The following is a 22,693-nucleotide window of genomic DNA, read 5'->3' on the forward strand; positions in this document are numbered from 1 at the left end:
TGATAATTTGGAAGCTCTGTACACACCCTGACTCCAATAGTTTGTTAATCCCTTCTGCCTTTCTGTCCTTCTCACAAATGTGGAAAAGATACAGGACCCTGCTGGTAATAAAGATGCTTCTGGTAATAAGATGCATCGCTATGTCCGGGTGCATTTCTCCTAAAAATACCCTATTTTACACTTATAAATACCCTTTATTACACTGATAAAGAGAAGAGGTTGCAAAAGAGACTCAAGGATTGTTTTGTTGGTTTTTGACCCACAGAGGTTTAAAAATGTTTGAATCAACCATTAATATTTAATAATCTAATCAGGAGAATTTACATAAAATCCTAGATTTCCAGATTCTCTTGAGAAGCCATCTCAAGGTCTGGCAGCCTGAGCCTGATTTAGAAGCGTGGCGACCGTCAGCGGGCACTGAGCACCAGAGGCCCTTTTAGGAGAAATATACATTCTCCAGCTCTCCATCTGCCCCACCTGGCGTATTTCACCCACTGACTTCACCCTCCAGCCTTCACGTTTGAGTCTGGAACCCCTGGTGCAGACCCATACTTTGTGTCCCTAATGATCTCTCCCTCTTTGATCCCAGTGCTGGACTTTTACTAGCGGTGGCCCCAATCACAGCTTTGGGAAGAGGGGAACAAGATTGTGGCCAGGCTGCTGGTTGAAGCATAAGTGGTGAAATAGGCCACCATAAAGTCTTTAAGAAGCCAAATGCAATTACACGTATGTGGATAAGAGGATTACATCACCACCCAGGGATTCTTAGTAAGAAGACACAGATGAACTCTCGTTCTATCAGCTTTGCCGTACAAGCACGGGGTACCTGCAGCCATGCCCACCGGTTGTGCTCAATAAACTCGCAGGTGCTCAGAAAAGCTCTCCTCATTTCCGACTCCTGGGGTGGGGTGGAAAGTAGACTGGCTGTTGAAGAGACAAAGGTCTTGGGTTCTTGCCCCAACTGTGCAGTCTGTCTCTTTATCTTGAAAATGAGGATAATAATCCCCACTTTGCCTTCATAGTCTGAGAATTAAATGAGATAATATAAGGCAAAGGCTGTAGTAAGCTTAAAAGCCTTATTCGTCTGTAACAGGATAATTTTAAGACATTTTCAGAGTGAGGACTGTGCCTTTTCTATTGCCAAATCCCCATTGCCTGGGTATTAAATCAGTAGCAATTATGTGGACTTGAATCAGAGCCTATGAAGAAATACTTCAAGTAGGGAGTCACTTGCGTGCAGCCTTAACTGAAAGACCAGCCCTCCTCTTTCCAGGAAGATGGTCTTTGTAATTCTCCCAGCCTCAAAGAAGCACTCACAGAAATGGTGAGGGACAAAGCCAGTCAGAATATCTAACCAACGCTGGATGTCACTGGGCGATTTGGATTGAAGCCAAATCTCCCTCACCTCCCTTGATGCATGTAGCCCTTTTCTAGGCAGGTAAATTCGAGGTTTAATGATTAGGATTACATTCGGATTAAAGTAGTTTTCAATACATTGTGAATAACTTCCCTCCAACTAAATAATCATCATATTAAGAAACTAAAGAGCATTACATGGTAGCCCATTCAGAAAGAAGGCCCCAACTAAAGGCATCCCAACAGAACTGGCAAATCGGTTGGCCATCTGTTCATTCTGAAGGCATCTACCCCAAGCCCAGGCTGCCTGAGAGGAGGAGGCGCTAGACATGAGACTCTTAGCTGCACGTAGCACTGGTGGCTTCATTTAAATCCAGATCCTCCTTAAAAGCTGCTGCCTGAGATCACACGGCCAGCTTCTAATGCTTAATTATCACCTGGAGAGGCTGGAGCCCTGTGCTGGGAAAGGACTCAAGCAGAGTTTCATTTTAAATGCAATTAAATGAATTGCAGACCTCCTAAGCCTGTGTTGTCCACATTGTTTTCTTAAAACAAGGATAGACTTAGATGACATAAGGTTGTGAAAATAGGTTGATCGAGCACTTACTCTTCCTAGTTACATGATAGATTGTGTAGAGTCTCTGTCATCTTGTGTAAATGAGGCTCCCTTGTCACTTGTAATTTCTAAGTGTGGAAGACTTAGAAAACTCCCCAAGGCAGTGTGAATGAATGCAGAGAAAATAGATGGACTGAAACTCTCCTCCTCCTGGTCTCCTGGACACAGGATTGCCTTTGAACTGGTGTTAAGTTATCATCTTTACAGAAGTTTAGAACACAATAATGACCATAATCCCTGACCCCCAAAAATCAGGGCAGGAGACTCTCCACAGATAAGTGTATTTACAGGGAAAACAATGTAGTATTTGAAATGGGGTCTGCCCTGGAAAAATCCAAGATACCAGCTTATTTTTCTCAAGAAGAAAGGATAGGTATTTCCTAACCTACAGTAGCAGGTCCTTCCAAGAAGATGAGATTCCTCGTCTTCAGGAGACTTGCTGAGAAGAAGCAGCAGAAAATGCGTATGCATATAAATCTCGACCCCAAATGTTCTTTCCAACCAAAGCCAAGCACACAATGGCTTGTCAAGAGGCAGAACATTCTGGGGTCCATTTCATTTCAATCTCAACCCTGATTGAGAGAAGTAGAGGAAGAAGTCAACAGAAAGAGAATTCTAGAACAAAGATTTATGTTTGTCATTCAGAGATGATAGGATCCCAGCTACAGGGCTCATTTACTACGGTGCTGAAATTAGGAAACACCAAATTATTTGGAACAGCGCTGACCATAGAACTCCCTGTAATGATGGAAACGTTCTAGGTCTGTGCTGTCCAATATGGTAGGCACCTTGTGCCAACTGAGTACCTGAAATGTGGCTAATGAACTATGGAACTCAATGTTTAATTTTACTTAATTTTGATGAATTTAAATAGTCACATGTGGGTAGTGGCTACTGTATTGGGCAATGCAGGTTTGGAATGTTAAACTATCTACTTCAGGAGGCTGTGGTTGGAGATAGAATCAACCATCCAAGCAGTCTGATGGAGGACATGGGGCCCAGGGGAGCCTGGAGCTGCCACCTGTCCTCCAGGAAAGAAAATAAGCCAGCACTTCTCTCTGGGGTGAAGACAATCAGATCTCCCAAGGCACAACCCGTCAGCCCACAGGCCACCAGCCTGTTTCTCCCATTTGCTAATAAGGGTCATTCTAGGCCAACCAAATCCCTAAAGTATGAGAGATGCAGCATTTGTTTTATCTGGTTCTGTTTTTGACTGTCTTGTTTTAGAAGTTATTTCACAGTCTTTGTAGTCAATTTTCTGTTCTGAAGTTCTGGAATTTATGTTAATTCATTTATGTATGTATTCTCTCATTCCTCAGGTGTTTAGGGGTCATCCACTGTCTTCTGAGCACTGAGGTTCAGAGCTAGAATCAGACACAGTCCCAGGCTTCCCTGAGCTCACACCATCCTGGAGGGAACCACCAGCAAATACCGATGACCCCCTATGTTCAGCGCTGCAAATGTCAGTCCGGGAGCCCAGAAGAGCTGTGGGGCAGGGGATGCTCAGTGCTGCCAGGGAGGTCTTAGGAGAATTCACAGAGGAGGTGAAATTTGGGCTTGCTTTGCAAAAGAAAGGAAAGGAAGGAGTATTTCAGACCTAAGGACACCTGAATGAAAGCAAAGCAGGGTGGAAGCAAAAGAATCTATCCACCTCCTATGGGGGTAAATCTTTCTGCCTAGAACCTGAGTTTTGTACCTTGTGATCAGGTGGACTTGGTTTGGTTTCAGGCTCCACACCACTGACTTGGGACTTGACCTTAGACCTGCATCTTTACCTCCTTGGAGTCTTGCTTCCTCATTGGCAAAAACAAATCATACATGTAGATTTTGTTAGGTTTTTGTGAGGATTAAATGTAAAAACACTTGTGAAATTTTCTAGTCCTCATCCTGGCAAGAAGGAGGGACAAAAGTTAATTTTCTGTCTTCATTCCACTGGACAGGTAATCGTCCATGTGGGCCTGTCTCGGAAATAGCTGCCCCGGCCCAGAGAACCACTTGACATGCCTTGTCTGGGGTTACCTTGGGTTGAATGAATTCCATTTGTTCCTTCTCGAAGGATTTGCTCTGGCAGGAATGACAAATTTCATAAAAACTCAACTCCTGATACACCGCAAGTCTTCACAGGGTAGACACTTGGTGAGGAACCAGTGAGAGAAAAGAGTATGATATGTTGTGCATTTTTGAAAATTTTCTCTGTTGCATGATACTTTTAAAATTGAACAATAGCAGTAAATTTCATCTCAGCAATACCTGCGGATTTTGAATCTAAAGCACCCAGTAGGTGACACACCTGTTTCCATTGGGGAAGAATAGCTCACACCAAGGGTATTAGAGAAAGGGAGGGCTACCACCCAGATAATTCCCACCCAGATTGTTGGTGGGAGGCCAGGTCCAAATCTTAAGCTCAGTCCAGTAAGGAAAACAGGATCTGGCAAGTGAAGGATGCTTGGGCTCAAAAAAGGATCTCGAAAGATCTTCTCCCTATAATCCGGCATCCATAATAGCTACATAAGACACGTGTTTCTGATTGAGTCACCTTTGGGATGCAAAAAATTTTAAACTGTCCTCAGGACAATTCTGTATAGAGAGCATGCAAACATAATTTGAGAACACAAATACACATCTGAGAAGGATGTGTGGTACAATGAGGAGCTTTGGAACCAGACCCGTGGGGTACCACTAACAGCTCAGTTGTTTGCTAGCTATGCATCCGTCGCAAGTTACTGAACCTCTCTTAGCTTCAATGTCTTCATCTGTAAAAACTGTTCGGTTATACCGCCTTTCCAGGTTGATGTGACAAGTAATTGAGATCATGCATTGGAAACCTCTGGTTCCCTAGACATTAATTCAATCTTAGTGCACCTCTCTTTCCCATCACTTTCCTCTTGGTGTCTGAGACCATGTTTACATCATTTAGGTGGTTCACCAACAGATACTGTGCTGCACAAAGTGCACATTCAACACATACATGCACACACACACACACGCACACACACACATACACACACTGATGTCATCCTTTCAGCTCAGTCAAAACAATTCAGGATCACTGATCTCCAATCTCAGTTCTGCTCCCTTCACTCTACTTCCTCCTCAGCCCCTTCACCGGGCAAAAAGGAATATGAAGGTTGGACAAAAAAAGAAAATGACACTGCAGAGGGAAGAAGGAAGCAACAAGTAAAGGAGACCCAAAATCTCCTGGTAGGTCAGAAAATCTAATGACTAGATCAGAAAATGCAAGGAGATTAGGGAAAATAAGATGAGAAAATTACAGGGAGGCAGACCATGGAGGACCTTGCAGGCCATGCACAGAACGTGGCCCTTCATCGTCCCATCAACAGTCAGCCATGGAGTGGGCATTACAGGAAGGGGTGACACTGTGGTTTGTGTTTCACTGCATGGGGGTGGGGGGTGGGTGTGGATTGGGAGTTGGTCCCTGAGGGAGGCAGGTAAGGGAATCAGGAACCACCGCTGAGCAAGCCAAGCTCACGGAAACCTGCAGGACCCTAAGGATGGAAAGGGAGCCTGAAGATCAATGGGTGAGTTAGTTTAGCTCCTTTCAGAAGCTCCAGCCAATCACTGGCTAGAAATCACCTCCTAATACAACTAAGCACAACATCATTTGGGGGGTGGGAGGGAGGGAATGATACTTTTTAATAAGCGGGCAAAATGTTTCTAGGAATACCTTTTTCACGATACTCCAGGCATGGGCCAAACTTCCAACACGTTAACCTCTTGCCACCAGGTTGATCTGACTCACGTTCTGGCCGAGGGAGAGGGGAGAGATGGGTAGGAGGACATTACTTTCCCTGAGTGACAATTTTGCATTGTTTTTTTTTCCCAGAGCTCCACCCCTCCTCTGGATCTGATAAAGCAGAGAGTTACTCAGGAAGGACTCGACCCAGTGGAGGAGGAACTATTGATGAAAAGGGTACATCAACCCAAAGATTGATTACCTTGCAGTGAACACACCTGTGCAGATGTTTCCACACCCACCCAGATGTTCCCGTTCACTGTGTAGGGCCAGGAAGCCCAGACATGGGCTGTTGGAGGAGGAACTTTGGTGTTTCATTTTCCTAAGACATTTACCTGGGAAAGTTTCTCCATCCTGAGTCTCTACTCCCACGTGGTTTTATTCATCTTATGGTGGTATCAGTTGTATTACAATAAACAGCCGATTTTAGGCTGTTTTGGATGGGCTCAGTCATTTTTTTGGACACCAACTCTGATGCTTGATTTTATGTGTCAACTTAGGTAGGCTAACATATTCAGTGGTTTCGTCAAACACCAGTCTAGATATTGCTGTGACATAATTTTTAGATGCGATTAATTTAAATCAGTAGACTTTTGAGTAAAGCATTGGGCCTCATCTAATAGTTGATGGCCTTGAGAACAAAGACAGAGATTTCCCAAAGAGGAAGAAATTTGGACTCAAGACTGCAAAACAGAAACCCTGTCTGAGTTTCCAGGCTTCCAGCCTGCCCTACAGGTTTCAGACTTGCCAAACCCCACAACTGCATGAGTTAATTCCTCAAAACCTCTCTCTCTCTCTCTCTCTCTCTCGCTCGCTCGCTCTCTCTTTCTCATTGTGTGTGTGTGTGTGTTATTGGTTCTGTTTCTCTGAATAACTCTGATGAATATACCTACACACACAGAGTTCTTCATTCCCACAAAATGTGTTTGGTCTATTTTAGGTTTAATAGTTAATATGGCTAAAATCAATAATGATGAACTGTAAACCCAAGGGACACCTTGTAGATTAATTGGTGGATGTTCTTGGATCTGATTCTCAAAAGAGAGGGTTAGTAGAGCCCTGAGGTCTCATCAATTAGGGGACAGGAGGACGGCTTAGATGGGTGGAAAAAGTGATTCATCTTGATACTGAGGTGAGGTTGGAAGATTGTTCTATCGTTTTAGGGAAAAGTATCAGGTTCTGAGCTTGGAATTTCCATTTTTAAGGGAAAGCCATTCCATAGCTTGATTTGTCCCAAGGAAAGAATAAGAATGATTGGCATTCTGCTGATGTCCATTTTCTTTTATTCCTTAGATGAAGATGAAAGAGTCTGTCTCAAAGGACACATAAATATTTATGAAATAAATTGACTTATGATGCCTCATTTGTCACCTCTCACAAGGACAGAGATTGAGAGGCTCTTGTCTTCTCCTTTCGGCTCTTCTCTGATTACCTGGATCACATCTGAGCCCCATAATTCAAGTAGTGATGCTGGGCAGGGATCTCTACTCCTGGTTATGGCTTCTGGAAGTTGCTGTCATTTGCTGGACATAGTGGACAGTTGTAGTCACCCCTCTGTGGCAGGGATGGTGAGAGGGGTGGGATCTCACTGTGGTGGGATGACAAGGATGCCTAACTCACCAAGCACACTCACACGCGGCACCTTTTAAAATAGTCTTAATTACCCTATAGGCAGAGAGTAGCTGTTATGATTCAGATTAAACAGATAAAGAGACTGAGGTACAGAGAATCAAGTCACTTGCTTAAATCCTCACAGGTAGTCAGCAGGTGTTCTAGAACTGGAGTCCTGGCTTTTGCATTGAGTTCTCCTCGATTGCTATTTCTGTTCCTGCCCTTCTGGAATTCCATGGTACAAATGTCTCCCCTATGCATGTATCTTTTTAAAATTACTGCTAAAACACTGGCCACTAAAATGCTTCTATCATACATAAAAATGTTCTGGATATTAAAGAATTAATAAAATCTCCCTCCACCCCCTAGCCCTGGAAACTGATTAAGATGTTTTCGAAAGGCATTTATCACACAAGTCTTTACTGAACAACTACTATGAGGAAGGTGCTGTGGGATTTGATGCTGAATAAGACTCAGCCCCCGCCCTCTAAGAGCTTAATCTTACTGGGGAGTTGAGACATGTGTACAGATCATTAGAATCACAGATATTATATCTGAATGTTAAAGGTCAGTTCACATGGTCCCCTCTCGAGTCAGAAAAGGGCCTCAAGACCTTGGCAAACTGCTGAGGTCACAGAGTAATTTAGTGAAAGGGTCTCTTGGTTCCTAGTCTGCGTCTCCACACAGCTGTTCTCTAACACAAGCCAGAGTGCTTTAAAGCCACGGTTCCCAAACTGTGCACCGAGGAAGTCTGGGGTGCCTCGGGATGTTTTAAATTTCAGAGGGAAATCCAGCAATACTTGATATCTGTCAGCCTCTGTGTGAAATGTGAGTTCCAGGTAGTTCACAGTTTCAATATGCACTGAATTTCTTTTGAGGATGTCATAGCTTTTGTAAGCTGGATTTTTGACAATTGCTGTCCTAAGCAGCAAGTATCATAAAAGATCAATACGGAACAGGAAAGGAGGGTGGTGGCGTCCAAGCTGATTCCAAGGTTTGAGAAACTGTGCAGGGGCGGGGTATGCATATATCCTACTGTTCTCGGGTGGCCTCTGCCGGCAGGGGCTTGAAGCAGGATTTTGGTTCCCCAGCCAGAAATTGAAGTCAGGCTGTGGCCGTGAGAGCACTGAATCCTAGCCCCCAGACCACCAGGGACCAGTGGCCAGTGACGAGGACCTGGCCCATCAACTGTGTAGAAATGAATTTCCACTTAGAGATGGAAAGTAGTGAAACAAGTAAAGTATTTATTAGGCGGAGAAAGGGTACATGTGGATAGACGCGCAGGCGGGCTCAGAGAGAGAGTCGCGCCCTCGTGGTAGTTTGAATCACTTTTATGGCGCATTTCTTTAGGGTTTCCTTTCGGCAAGTCATCTTGCTTTGCCTGGTTCTGAGTCCATATTTGGTATATCTCAGGGTCCTCCCATGTGTACGTGTGTGTCTCTTAGCCAAGATGGATTCTAGCAAAGAAGCCTATGGGTAGGTTGACATCTTCTACTATGCGGTGGCGCCTCCTCTCTTTTGACCTTCAAGGAACCTTTCTGCACGTGTGTAGCTGGGATGGTCTCCTGGACTTTGAGAATGAGGAATATGTGGTCTTCTATCTCTTACCGAGGCAGGGCACGGCTTCTCCCCCTTCCTGCTATTTTGGAGTATCTGTCCACAGAGGACAAACTCTAGCTGCTCAGCCTGGGGCCCATCTATCTCCAGCCTCACTACTAGTAAGTAATTGTGCTTATTCAAGAATAAAATAAAAACATTATAGTTTTCTTCAATTGACATATACTTCATTGTTTAATGGCTACTAAGCTGTTAGAACATAACACTTAGTAAGTTGTTTGGAACTAACAACTTAAAAAACAGAATAGGAATTTCTTTTGAACCAAAGTCCTGAGAAAAAGCTGCTGAGACAATGAGAAAGTTTGGGAACCTCTGCAAGTTAAAGTCTTGCTACTCAAAGTGATACCAGCACCTTTGGTATCCCCTAAGAGCTCATTAGAAATGCAGAATCCCCTGCCGAAGCCAAGTCAGAATTTCATTTTTTACAAGGGACCCCGTGATCCTTAACACTTGATTCACATGTGAAAAGCACTGCATTTTAGCATCATAAGGGCAGTATAAGCAAACGGCCCACGCCTGTTATCTCCTCATCAGAACACACAGAGAGCATCCATCTGAGCAGTCAGAATTCAGATCCTGCCCCCCTGACGCTTACTAGCTATGGATCTTGGGTAACATTGTGAACTTTGAGCCACAATTTCCTTACTTGCCAAGGGAGAATGATGGCGGATCCTGTCTCTTTGAGGTGATTAAATAAAGGTTAAATGAGATAACGCTTACAAAGTAGAATGCCTGGCCCAGAGTAGAACAATAAACTATGGTTTCTTTTTGCTTCCTGGGTCTGCGGCTCTAGGGCAGGTGACTGTCTTCTTTTTCTACACCTTTGAAAGGTTACAACTGTGGGAGGGAGAAATCGAATTTCATATTCAGTCATTGGATTGATGACCACACCTACTACGATAGCCAAGCAAACGTAAACACACCCTCTCTTTCCAGGTCTTGAACCAAGGGGTGCAGCCTGGAAATGTGTGTAGGTTTGCCTTAGGGATTTCGCTGTGTCCCTACAATATGGGGAAACACTGCAGACAGGCTAACAGGCAGAGAAGAATTTGCGTCGGGGGTGGTGGTGTGTATGTGGTAAAGTACACATAACATAGCATTTACCATCTTAACCATGTTTAAGTGTACAGTTCAATGGTGCTAAATATATTCATATTGTATAACCATCTATCCCCGGAACCTTTTTCATCTTGTAAAACTGAAACTCTGTAACTAAACACTAACTCCCCTCCCTCCAGCCCCTGGCAACCACCATTCTACTTTCTGTCTCTATGAATTCAACTACTCCAAGTACTTCATAAAAGTGGAATCACACAGTATTTGTCTTTTGTGAATGGCTTATTTCACTCAGAGTAATGCCCTCAAGCTTCATCCATGCTGTAGCATGTATCAGAATTCTCCTCCTTTTTAAGGCTGAATAATAAATAGTCCATTGTATAATATACCACATTTTGTTTATCCATTCATCCATCTATAGACACTTGGGCTGTTTCCACATTTTAGCTATTGTGATTAGTGGTACTATGAACACGGTGTACAAATATCTCTTCCCGACCCTGCTTTTGATTCTTTTAGGTATATACCCAGAAGTGGAATTGCTGGATAATATGGTAATTCTGTTTTTAATTTTTTGAGAAGCCACCTTACTGTTTTTCACCATTTTACATTCCTACCAACAATGCACAAGGTGTGGGGTTTGTTTTTAAGTTCTTTTCCAAGCAGCATGAATGAATGACCTTGCCTGACAAACAAGGACACATTCTCCCCTAAGGCTGTGAGCTCCCAAAGCTGAGGGACACTGCCTCACTCCTACTGGATTCACTGCACACCTAGGGCAGTGCCTGGAAGCGAGAAATGTTCAATTAGTGTTTGCTGATGGTTGTCCCCAGCCAACCTCCATTCTCCTCTAGCCTGAGGGTAGCTTTTCTTCCTACACAGCATCGCCACCTGTTGGAGAAATTTTCACATTGCAGTTTCCTGTCTATTGTTAGTGCCTTTAATACTCAGCAAACATTGATTTGCAATATTCAGATTTTTGTGATCCTTTAGACAAGACTGAGGTTTATTTTTTGCTTTGTGAATTTTTTTTATCAGAGATAAAAACGTAATAGACTTAATATTATAGAGGCACAAAAAATCTGTCTCTGTGTGTGTGTGCGTGTGTGTGTGTGTGTGTGTGTGTGTGTGTGTGTGTGTGTGTGTATGCAAGAAAGAGAAGCCAGGTAACATTCCAACGGTACAGTGTGACAACGGTGTGAAAGGACACGGGAGGCTAAGGCCAAACCAGGTCAGCCTCGAAGTATTTTAAAAGTGGCCATTTAATGCACTTAACATTCTCATTGCAAACCATTTGTTCATTGTAACAGCTTCTCTAACTCTAGCCATCGCTGCAGGAAAAAAATAAATGAACACCACCACCATTAACCTAGTTTGGTCTCTTTGTCTTCACATACAATAAAACTATTCCTGTTGAAACCTAGTATCAAGCATTTAGCTTTTCAGTAGTTCAAACTGAACTCCCCAAAACAGTAGTCTGAATTCATTCTCTCACATATGAAATGTTACCCCACTCCAAAGAACTCAGATGTACTATAGTAAGTCTAAAGCCTAAACTCATGTCTATTTCTTCTGCCACAACCATTCTGAAATACTCTGATTTTGGTCATCATTAATGAGAGGAATGAACAGGTGATTTAAGCCTTGGTTGCATCAGAGGACTGTAATGTAGGTCAAGTAAGATATTACAAAGCCTGAAAAACATAGTAACAGAGTAGATGCTCCTTAGACGTTTGTTTGCTTTCTCAATGGGCTGGAGTTTCTCTCCCCAGCCCCCATCTATGCTCTGCCACCACCATGAAGCCAAGGCCATGGTGGCAGGCCATGAAGCCATGCCCCAGATGATGCGGTTGGTCCTGGGGGTTATCCCTTCATACCTCCTTCCAGCAGCTCAGCCAAGCAGGCCAGGAGGAAGGATTGTGTAGTTGAGAAGGAGTAAGGAAAAGCAGGGACAAACGTAATCTCATCTCAAACAGGTGTTGCCTGAAAAGACGCGTGGCTAGGCGAGGAGGCGTTTCTGAAAGGGCACCCTAAAGGGGAGTAATTTCCACAGCACCAAGCACTTCAAAAGAGGCCCTCAGAGGGCCAGGATGATATCAAACCCGTCTGTTCCCTGGGGAGGGAGTGAAGCCAGGGCTTTGGGCTCAGGCCGGGGTTCAACCACAAGCTTCAGCTGTCGCCAGTCGTGTGGCCTCAGGCAGGGCACTGGATCCTCTGAGCCTCTGTTTTCTCCTGTGTAGAACAGGGATGGTCATTCCTACTCGTGACGCGATAAGAATATAATGGTCTAACATGTGAAAGTCTGCTCTGTAGAAGCCTTCTCATAGGCAGTGCTCAAAATGTGTTTGTCCCCTTTGGAGAAACACCTGGTGCCCCTCCTGGTCTCACCCCCGACCCGCGAAAACATACATACATACCTTACCTCACCGCGTATCCCTATGGATGCCTCCACCTGCCGGCCCCCATCCTCAAGTACTTGGTCTCCTAACTCAGTGGGAACTTTCTGCTCATGCTGTATAATTATCTACGAGATCTCTTAGGCTTCTTTCTCAAAGATTTCCTGTTCCTTAAATACCAATGACTGCAGCAAGGTCTTTTACTTAGGAATAGGCTTCAGAGGTAGCAAGAGAAATAATAACAGTTACTCAAAGAAATATAAGTTTATTTTTCTCACACAACAGTAAGTCTCAAGGAGTCGGTCCAGGGATGGTATAGCAGTTCGGTGATATAATCAGAGCCATGGGCCCTTTCTAGTTTTCTGCTCCATTTACATTCAGTATGTTGGACTTTATTTCCATGCTCATCACCACCTCACAGACCCAAGATGGCTGCTGCACATCCAGGCTAAAGTCTCTATTCCAGGCAAGAAGGAGAACTGGAGAAGGCAGCTTATAGCACATTAGCTGAAACTGTGTCACGTGGCTGCCCCTACATGTAAGAAAACTGGGCAATTGAATGTTAACTTTTACAGCTTCTCCAGGAGAGACAGGTGAAAAGGAAAGGGTTTAGAAATGGAGATTGTGTGAGCATATGAGCCTACTAGGGATAATAAAGTAATGGTACTGTAATTAAATGGTAATTAATTAATTAAATGGTGCTGTAAATAGTTTATTTCCATATTTTAAATGTCACAGGTATTGTCTTTTATTTAGCATTCTGTCACTATTACATTTACCAGGACTTCTGCAATTTGTCTCCCAATATGTCCCCCAATTTTATTTTATTTTCTCCATAGATTTAGATTTCTTAGTGTGTTCATGTGTGTATTATTATTATTTTTAAACAACAGGACTCTTCATGCCCTTTTAAATTCCAAGATTCATCCAGCTAAAAGCTATCATCATTAACAATAAAACTTCCTCTTATAAAGGAAAAAAAAAAAAAAAAGATCCCAGGGAACTCAGCAAACATTTCATGCCTCTAAGAGACACCAGGGGGCAGTGCAGCGTAAGAAGTGAGTGGATCTAGTTGGACCAATACCTTGATTCCATCAAATTGAATAAATAAATATAATTTTTAAGTGTGTGCCTTATCCAGATCCTTGTGCCACCAGTTCATCATGGTTTCAACCTCATTTCCAGAAATGAGCCATGCAGGATGCCCCTTGGGTGACACACATTTCATTTGGCTTACTAACATAAAAATTCTCTTCAGATGGGAGATTGTTTACTGGAAACACAACTGTGTTGTCTAATGCAACATCACCCAAGGCATTTTAGGAAATGATGAGTTCACACCCTGATATTTGTGTCCACAACTCTGGGTCATATGGGCCCTCCATGGGTAAATGTTTGTGGGGCAGAATGGCTTAGGCAGACTACCTACTTTTAAGGGTGAGGCTCTAAGGGCTAGAGCTGTATTCTTTTCTTCTCTAGGAATTTTGAATCTAAAGATAAAACAGAGACACATATGAACAGCAAAGTCGCTTTTTTTTTTTTTTAAAGAAAAGTATAATGGCACTTTAATCTTCAAACATATAGTCCTTTTTCTGAATCCACTGAGATTTCAGACTAAGCTATACACCTTAGTCTGAAATGATATAAACTGAGTTGATAACACAGATGTTTACCTATGGACTAGCTGCTATTATTACTCAACAAATTAACTTATTGGGCTTGTGGTGTAGGGAGGAGGAGGGTTTTTTTTTTTTTTTTAAAAAGCTATCGCCTATACAACCAGGAAGCAAGCTGAAAAGGGTAAGTTAGACTATTCATCTTGACAAGATATTCAGGACTGAACAGTGCCAAGCATAAGGGAAATCTAACTCTTTTCCTATGAATTCCAGAATTCTGCAGAAGAAAAAGATGACTCATATACAAGAAAGTTCTTTAAAAGCATCACTTTATTTGCTATAAGAATATAATCTGGCCTGTCCATACAACCCATCATGCAAAAAAACATGGTAGGCATTTTACAAGCAATGCAGAATTTCAATACTTGTACATTTGCTCAATTAAAAGATTCGCAAAGACTGAAGAGTAACAGCTTGGGATAAAAGAATACAGAAGGAGCCAACTTTCTTCCTCAGGATCATGGCTTCCAATGCCAAGGAGCACAGTCAAGAAAGCACAGCTACAGTCTCAATACCTAAGACTGAAGATATTGAGGGACAGGTGAGGACCATCATTTGTGGGTTGATCCACTGGAGGCCACTACCCCATGGACAGTCTCATTGTGTGGCCAAATGACTGTGCAGCAAGCACTAAGGCATCTGTATACAAACAGGTAGAAATTACCTGTCGAGTTAACCTAATTCAGGTGGATTAGACTCTACCAGCCTGCAGAAAGGTCCTCTTGCTCAGGCACCAAGCAAGGAGCTAAGAATTAATTGCTTCCTTAATGAAAAGTCACAGTGATTTTCCTTTCTGTATAGCAATTAAATTTCCCTGAAATACCACTGTAAAGCACATTATAAATAAATTGCTCAATAGCCTGACGGGCACTAAACTCTGGTGCTGACTCAACTTGCAAAACTGTGGTTTATCGGAAATGAATGTGGAGAATGAGAAGATGCTACGCCCTTTAAATTCAGACCCCAAAGGCTGTGGCTCAGGGTACAGTCCCCTCTTTGAGGGGCGTCCCAGAGAGTTTTCCCAGTGGTGAGATGCTCACGGCTACCTCTGCTGTGTACCTATGACTCTCCAGGCTCAGCCATAGCAAACAAAACCTATGTTATCCTTAATCTTCATCACAAAAGGCAAGAGTGGGGATTATGAAGCCCATTTTCTAGTCAAGCAAACTGAGCCTTTTAAAGGTTGTGCCATTTAGACTGAGGACATGTAACTAGTTATAGACAGGACAGGCTCGGAGATCAGACCTGACAGACAACAAACCTGAAGTTTTCTACCACACCAGACCATTTCTGAAGGGATCAAAAGCTATTTCTGACCTTGAAACTTTTCTTACCATTTCTGTGAATTTAGTCCCAAAGTAAAAACTCTAGGGAGAGATACGGAAAGGCTAAAAAATGCCACCATGAAGAGAGGTAAGTTCCAGACCTCTATCCCACCAACAGCTGTGAGAGCAACTGGGCTCCCAAAGGGACTCAGATATGTGGTCTGTTGGGAAGATGACCTGAAATTTAACTTACAGTCACCTCCAAACTTATGGAGAAAAATCCGCCAATAAGGAATTCAAATTAGCTTCAGCATTTTATACTCTCCTGAACCAGGACCATAAGACTAAATGGACATTTCCTGGGTGAATCTCAAACCAGGAGTCCCTGAGGTACAGGCATCCCATTGACTTCTGGCATTGTCTACTGTGAGTGAAGAGGAAAGATCGGAGAAAAGCAGAGCCAAAATCCATCTCCTGTAAACTCTCATGTTCTTAAAGGTACAGCGAGGCTATCAGGCATGAGCCATACAATGAGAACCGAAGAAAACGGTCTTTATTTTTAACTTGGATCTGCCTTATGAAGCCTAAGTTCAGAAGTACATATGAATACAATTCATCAGTTCTCCTTTCCCTCTAAGATAGTTCCATTCAGAAGTACAACTTTTGTTGGGAATGCATTGACTTTGAAAGTTCCATGTTTACTTGAATTGTAAATATTTGTATTAAAAATTGGAAAAGATGTTTTTAGAAGTGCATTTCTTAAATACAATGATTATTATTAAACCGATATTCTCATTGGGGCAAGTCAATTTCCAGGGATGAAAAAAGGGTCAATGGGAAGAATTTCATTTTTTTCTGAACGGGTAGCATCATTTTAACTTGGGTCCAACTTAGACTTTGAAAGATCTATACCAATAAAAGCCGCATGAGACAACCCTCTTACTGGTTTGCTGCTAGAGGCTTCATGGACTTCCAAATCCTGTGACTGATGGCTCTATAACAGAACAGCAAAGGGGAAACTCACATATAGGTTTCACCGTGCCTTGGGGGAGTCAACAATGATAGCACCAGCCCTGAAGGCCTCGTTCTGGAGACGTATCCCACTGTGTCTGGTTAGTGCCCAGAGGCAGATGGGTGGGCCTCTCCTTCACTCCCTCTTCCCCTTGATTTATTTTCTGTTCCAGTTATGTGAGATGTTCTGAATCTTTTTCATTTTGATCCTCTGATCCAGCATCTTGTACCTTGCAGGATGCTCATCAGTTTTCTTTGGGACCGAAGGTGCGTAGGAGCTAGATGCATAAGCAGGGCATTTAAAATGACGCAGAGGAGGCTTGATGACTGCAGGCCATGCAAAGGAAGACAGACAACGGTTAGCCTCACCAACTACACAGCGCTCCTAAATCCTGCGGGCGACTTCCTGGCCCCCAGACCTGTTTGTTTTCTTTAAAACCAGGAAACAAACAGGGTAAAACTCTCACTAGAAATCTTATTGCAAATAGATGAATAAGCACATCATCACCTTGGTCATTCACTTAAAATAAATAAAGACAAATGCCTAGGAAAAAAAAATTCCTAGAGATAGACAGTGATGACCCCAGAGTACAAAGGTTCTTTGACAATGAATGGATGGGGTTAAGGAAGTGAGAGGGAGCAGTGGCGACACTTTGGGAAATAGCAAAGCAAACACAGGTGAGCACAGCCATCTCATTAAGCAGCACTTAGCACTGTATGTAAGCTTTTAGGGTTGCAAAGTGGCACGCAATCCTGGAGTGCTAATAAGAAGCACATCACTGAGAAAATATTTGCAAAGCACATGTATAAAGGTCTTGTACCCAAAATACGGAACGAACTCTTAAAATTCAACAAAAGGAAACAAACAACCCAATTTAAATATATGCAAAGATCTGAACAGATTCCTAGCCAAAGAAGATATACATATGGCCAAAAAGCATAGGCAAAGATGCTCAACAATTTTTGTCACTCGGGAATTGAAAATTAAAACAACAATGATATATACTACGCACCTATTAGGATGTAGTACTGCTGAATGAAAACAAGCATATATATGTCTAATCTTAATATTATAAAAACATATAAATGTGTGCATAGGAAAATCTGGGAGAACATACATTTAAACCATAGCAGTGATTATCTCTGAGTAGTATAAACACGGCAATTTTATTTCTTTTTAATTGTTTACACTTTCTATTTTTTCTATGATGATCAAGTTTTAGTGATGTAACTTTTTAAAAAGAAACACACTACTAAAAATTTCTTCCATAGAATCAAGTATCAAAGCTATTCTACAAAACTATACATGATGGAGAGTCAGGAAAACTGAGTTTACTCTGCACTTTAGTCCGAGACCTTTCAGAGCACTCATAGCTGAGTATACTTTTCACAGCCTAGAGATCAATATTCATTCACCGACTTAAAGCACTTAACTGTGTGTCCTGCTGATACAAAAATGAACAAAACAGGCAGAAACCTCTACCCTCATGGGGCTTCCATTCCAGTAACCCCCTCTGAAACCTGTGACTTGCTTACAGAAGAAAAAGTGTTCCATCAATCATAATAAGTAATGCTATTACTACAAGCTCCATACCTACTTTGCCTTTGGAGTTAGGCTAACACATAAGTTAAGATTTTCAGCAAATGGTCCTATAGTGCCATAATAATGTATATGTAGATTTTTTTTTTTTTTAAAAAGATCTCAGAATGTTTAATTCTGTTTCTTGGGGTAAACAAGGGATTGCAGCACAAAACACTCTAGGAACAAATATAAAAACAGTCCCGTTACCCTGGAGAATGGAGTAGAAACAGGCGAGGGCTTCGATTTAAAAGCTGATTGTCCCACACTTCTGGGCTAGCTGATTTACTGCTCTTTAAGTCACAGCCCCTCTCCGTATTCATTCTATTTTTACTACTCAGCATGAACCCAGCCAAAGTATTATTGAATTTCCTACTTCTCAGCATGAAGAAACATTTACCGTTTGCTAGAATTCTGATTGTCAGAACGAAAGCGCTCCTTGCCACTGGACTGGATGCAAATAGAGTTGAATCCGCTGATAGAGATCGGCTCCCCACCGAGATTGTGGAAATACTTCTATGCCTGCTGTCACTCTCACTCAAAATGTGAGAATAAAGAAAAATTCACACAGTGCTGTTTGTACGCATTGACTGCCTTTCCCCTCTACAGGGGAACATGAAATGATGACAGGGCAAAACAGCAGCACCTGGGATGAGGGCACCATTTTGAATTTAATGGGGACCTTTCTTCCGGGTTGGTGCTGTGGCCACTTAAGGACTCTTTCATTTACCTTTTGGGGATTCCTGAGATATTTCTGGAAGGAGGTCTGGCCCTTTCCCTTTCGATGACTGGGTACCTCCCACAGCTGAACCCAGGCAGTAGTGTTACAATCCTCTTCTGCTCCCTCAACCCAAGCCCCTCCCCGCCCCAAGCAGAGAAGAACCAAATTGGGAACAGAATCCCCTCCCCTTCATATGCTTGATTATCAACAAGTTGGACCCTTTTCCTCTTGGGGACACGTTCACAAAGTCTGCTCTTGTCTCCTAGAGCAATTTACTTGGAGAAAACGATCTCATTGGCTAATGAAGATTTGACAAAGGCACGTATCTCTGCACGGAGCCTGAACTTGGGAAAGTCATTATCTATATTACTTTCAAATGTGCTTAGGAAAAGAAAAGTTCAAGACAAAAACTGACATCATCAACCTTTATTATACAATTACAATGTTTGTTTTTCATAGACGTTAACGCTCTTTTAGGAGTTTTAATCCTCATTTGTTTAAATCTTATCTTTTTCATAAACGCAATTTCTCCCAAAGGTGTCTATGACTTCCGCCCTTTCATCTGCCATCACCAACTTTTTATTCTCTCTCTCTGAGGCCACTTTGCTTGGTGGCTACTTTTTTTTCCCATAGGAAAATAATGCATAGACTTATTCTTCTTCAGAAAATACACTGCGATTTATTCATATATCAAATGTAACTGGGTTAAAGTTAAACTAGTATGTTCATGGCAGGACTTCTCAGAGACCTAAATGATGGCGACATGTATTATGAATCCCTAAGAACAGCCAACAGCATGTGGTTTTCTCATTTTGATTAGGCCAAGGCGCCCCCTTTATCAGGAGCACGTCACACTTTCGGAAAGACTGGATTAATTCATTATCACTGTCGTTATCATGTCATAACATGTTGTATCTTATTAATTCGGTATGCCCTGTTGTTTGCACTGAGAGCAGGCAGAAGGAATGGTCACTAGTGCTCGTCTAATCTACGTGCAGCCTAATTCCCGTGCGGTAAACCATGATCTGCATTAGAACCCAATTCTGCGTCTTCAATCCCCCACGGCTTCAGTGTGATCTTGCAAGGTCACTGCACAGCAGCAGCAACTGGGAAAATTTCTGAATCTCTGTGGCAGAGGACTGCCTCCAAAGGCAGAAACTTGGTTTACTCTTAGCTTCTGAATAAATTCTAATATTGGCACCTTTAAAAAAAAAAAAAAGTGTTGGGCATGTGTTTTCTTCTCTTTCAAAGATAATGCCATAACATGACCTTTGGAAAAAACATTTCCACATGTAGACATTTTCTAACTGCATTTACACACACACACACACACACACACACACACACACACACACAACACAACACATACACTAACAAGATGAAAAAACAATCATTTATTGCCTCATAAATGTTGTTTTACATGAAGAACAAAATCCCACTGCCATACATTCCATTTCTAAAATAGTGTCTATTGATACCTGTCTGAAATTTGATGCAAAGTCCTTATAAAAATGCTCAAAAATCATCCATGAGTTTTGAATTGCAAGGGACTGACATGTCAACATCCGTTCCACGAGGATAAAATGATATAAGAACTGAGCCTGTGATTTTCATTTCAGGATCCGTGATGGTAAAATAATGATAATATCTGACATACATCGTGTACTAGGCACAATGCTAAGAATTTAATGTGAACCAGCCTTTAATCTTCACTACAATTCAACAGGCAAGCACTATTATCACCCCGTTTTTGAGTGAGGAAACTGAGGCTTTTAAGTAACTTGCCAAAGTTTGAGTGAGGAAACTGAGCTTAAGTAACTTGCCAAAGTTTACACAGCTAGCATTGCAGGAAGTCTGGATTCTGGGTTCACATCCAACTGGTCTAGCCTCGGACCTCACATATTTAAAATAACCCGAGACCAAAGTTCAGAGTAAGTTTTAATAACTACCATAATAAGTTAAAATAGTAATTCATTTATACTATCAATAATTTGAGTATATATCTGTGATATATATGATTCTTGAATACCATTGTTAGTAGCCATAATCATACTTCCCCCAAAGCAAAAGCAAATCATTCCCCCTTAATACAATTGGTGTGGTAATGGCTCAGGAAGGAATTGCATAATAATCGTGGCTAACAGGTCTCTTAAATAGCTGCTTTTGTCTCTTCCCTCACCTACGTGGGTTTGGGATGGAACAGGTTTTGCAGAAGTCTAAGCACCGGAGACAAGCAATCAAGTCAGGGGAGCCCCAGGGTCTTGGGTGAAATTTTGAACTTGGTGGTTCTCACCCCTCGCTGCATATGAGAACCACCTGGGGAGCTTTGAAAAATCCTGGGAACTCCAGACCCCTGAAAGCAGAATCTGTGTGGGGTTAGGCTGAGGCCTCAGGAGTTTCTAAAGCTCTTCAGGTAATTCCACTGTGCCGGAGTTTGCAAACTACTGTTTCAGTCTCGCCAATCTTCCCCTTCCTTATCTTCACGAAGGGAACAACAGTGATAATATTTTGCACACACTGCAAGTGTTCTATAAACTGTAAAGAACTAGCCAGGGCTCTTGCTATAGTTTGATCACAACAAACTGCCTGGCTGGCGAGGAGTCCTTTATGCATCAATTAAAGTTACTTGTAGTCTTCAAAATTAGGCTTTTTTTTTTCTCTCCTACCCACATAGTTTGTTCTTCCTGTTGGGTCTACCATGAAGACAAAAGCTCTGAGAAATGAAGAAAAAAATGTTCTTTTTGTTGGAAAAAACAACTTTGATGCTATCACCTGAGGATTGTGAGGAAATCTGCAACAAGAAGAGCCAACACTTAGAGTCAGCGATCTTTTCTAAATGTATTGAGCACTTGGAAAAGCAAAGAGTAAGACCAAAGAAGATGTTCCTGGTGTCTGACTAAGGCGTGAGAGCAAGGGTGGGCGCTGTGAAGTCGCAGAGACCTGGTTTTAAAGCCTCCTTCACCTCCCCCAGCTGTTTAGTCTTAGGCAAACACTTCCCCTCTCTAAGTGTCACTTTCCCCCTCTGAATAGCAATGTTACACACTTAACAGGGCTTCTTGGGAGGACTCAGCGAGACGGGGCACGTGAACCATGTGAAACACAGTGTCTGGCATAAAGAAGGCCTTCAGTTAAGGGCAACTTTTATTATTATTGTAGTGACAGTGACCATGTCCAGGGGAACTGCTGGTGGGTAAGGGGGGACTAAAGCCTGAGCCAACGGAGCTCTGGAAAGACTCTGGGACAGGCACCACCATCCCTGGCTGCGCCGATCTTGGGCTGGTGGAAAGGGTGCTGCTCGCTCCTTCTGCCCTATTCAGAGAATCGGCCTGACATCAGTTTCGCCCTCTGGATTTGTCTTCTCTCTGGACTCCTTCTAGCTTCTTTCTGGGACATCTTCTCAGAGCATCTGGAATTCCAAACCCGACTTATACCTGTTTCTGATTGAGGCAGCCACGCTAGCACATTTGGTATGAATTAACTGCGCTCTGAAGATAAGCTCATGGGAAGACACGCCATCAGCCAGAAGACTCCTCTCACTGTTAACAACAGCTCCACAGAGAGTGGAATCAAGATGGGTTCATCCCAGTCCCCAAGGAAGAAACACACCCTTTAAAATTAGCAGTTTGGCTGAACTGGTTTTCATAGCTGGTCTTTTCCTTAAAGGGCAAGTGGAAGATGTTAATTTGTTTCACCAGAACAGGAGACTTGGTCCTTGTTCAACATCTAGGCTTCCCAGCAAACAGTTTTAAAAATGAAAGTGAAGTATAACAACTTTTTGTGAACCTGGGGCTTTGCTGTTTAAGGAGCCCAGTAGCATGGCCTGTCTTCTGCACCATTCAGTGTCTTTATAACCATTATCTCATTTGTAGTCACCCCCCGCCCATCCTTGGAAGGGAGTCAGATTCAGTTCTTTCTCTGTCCCCATATGACTGGGACACGTAATTTCAGTTTCCCATAAAAAGAAAAAAACAGAGATAGTAACACTCACTGCAGAGGCCTGAGTGAGAATGACAAGAAACCAACGTATGAGAAACA

This window comes from Eschrichtius robustus, chromosome 8, assembly GCF_028021215.1.
Source record: "Eschrichtius robustus isolate mEscRob2 chromosome 8, mEscRob2.pri, whole genome shotgun sequence".
In the NCBI taxonomy this organism is placed as follows: Eukaryota; Metazoa; Chordata; class Mammalia; order Artiodactyla; family Eschrichtiidae; genus Eschrichtius; species Eschrichtius robustus.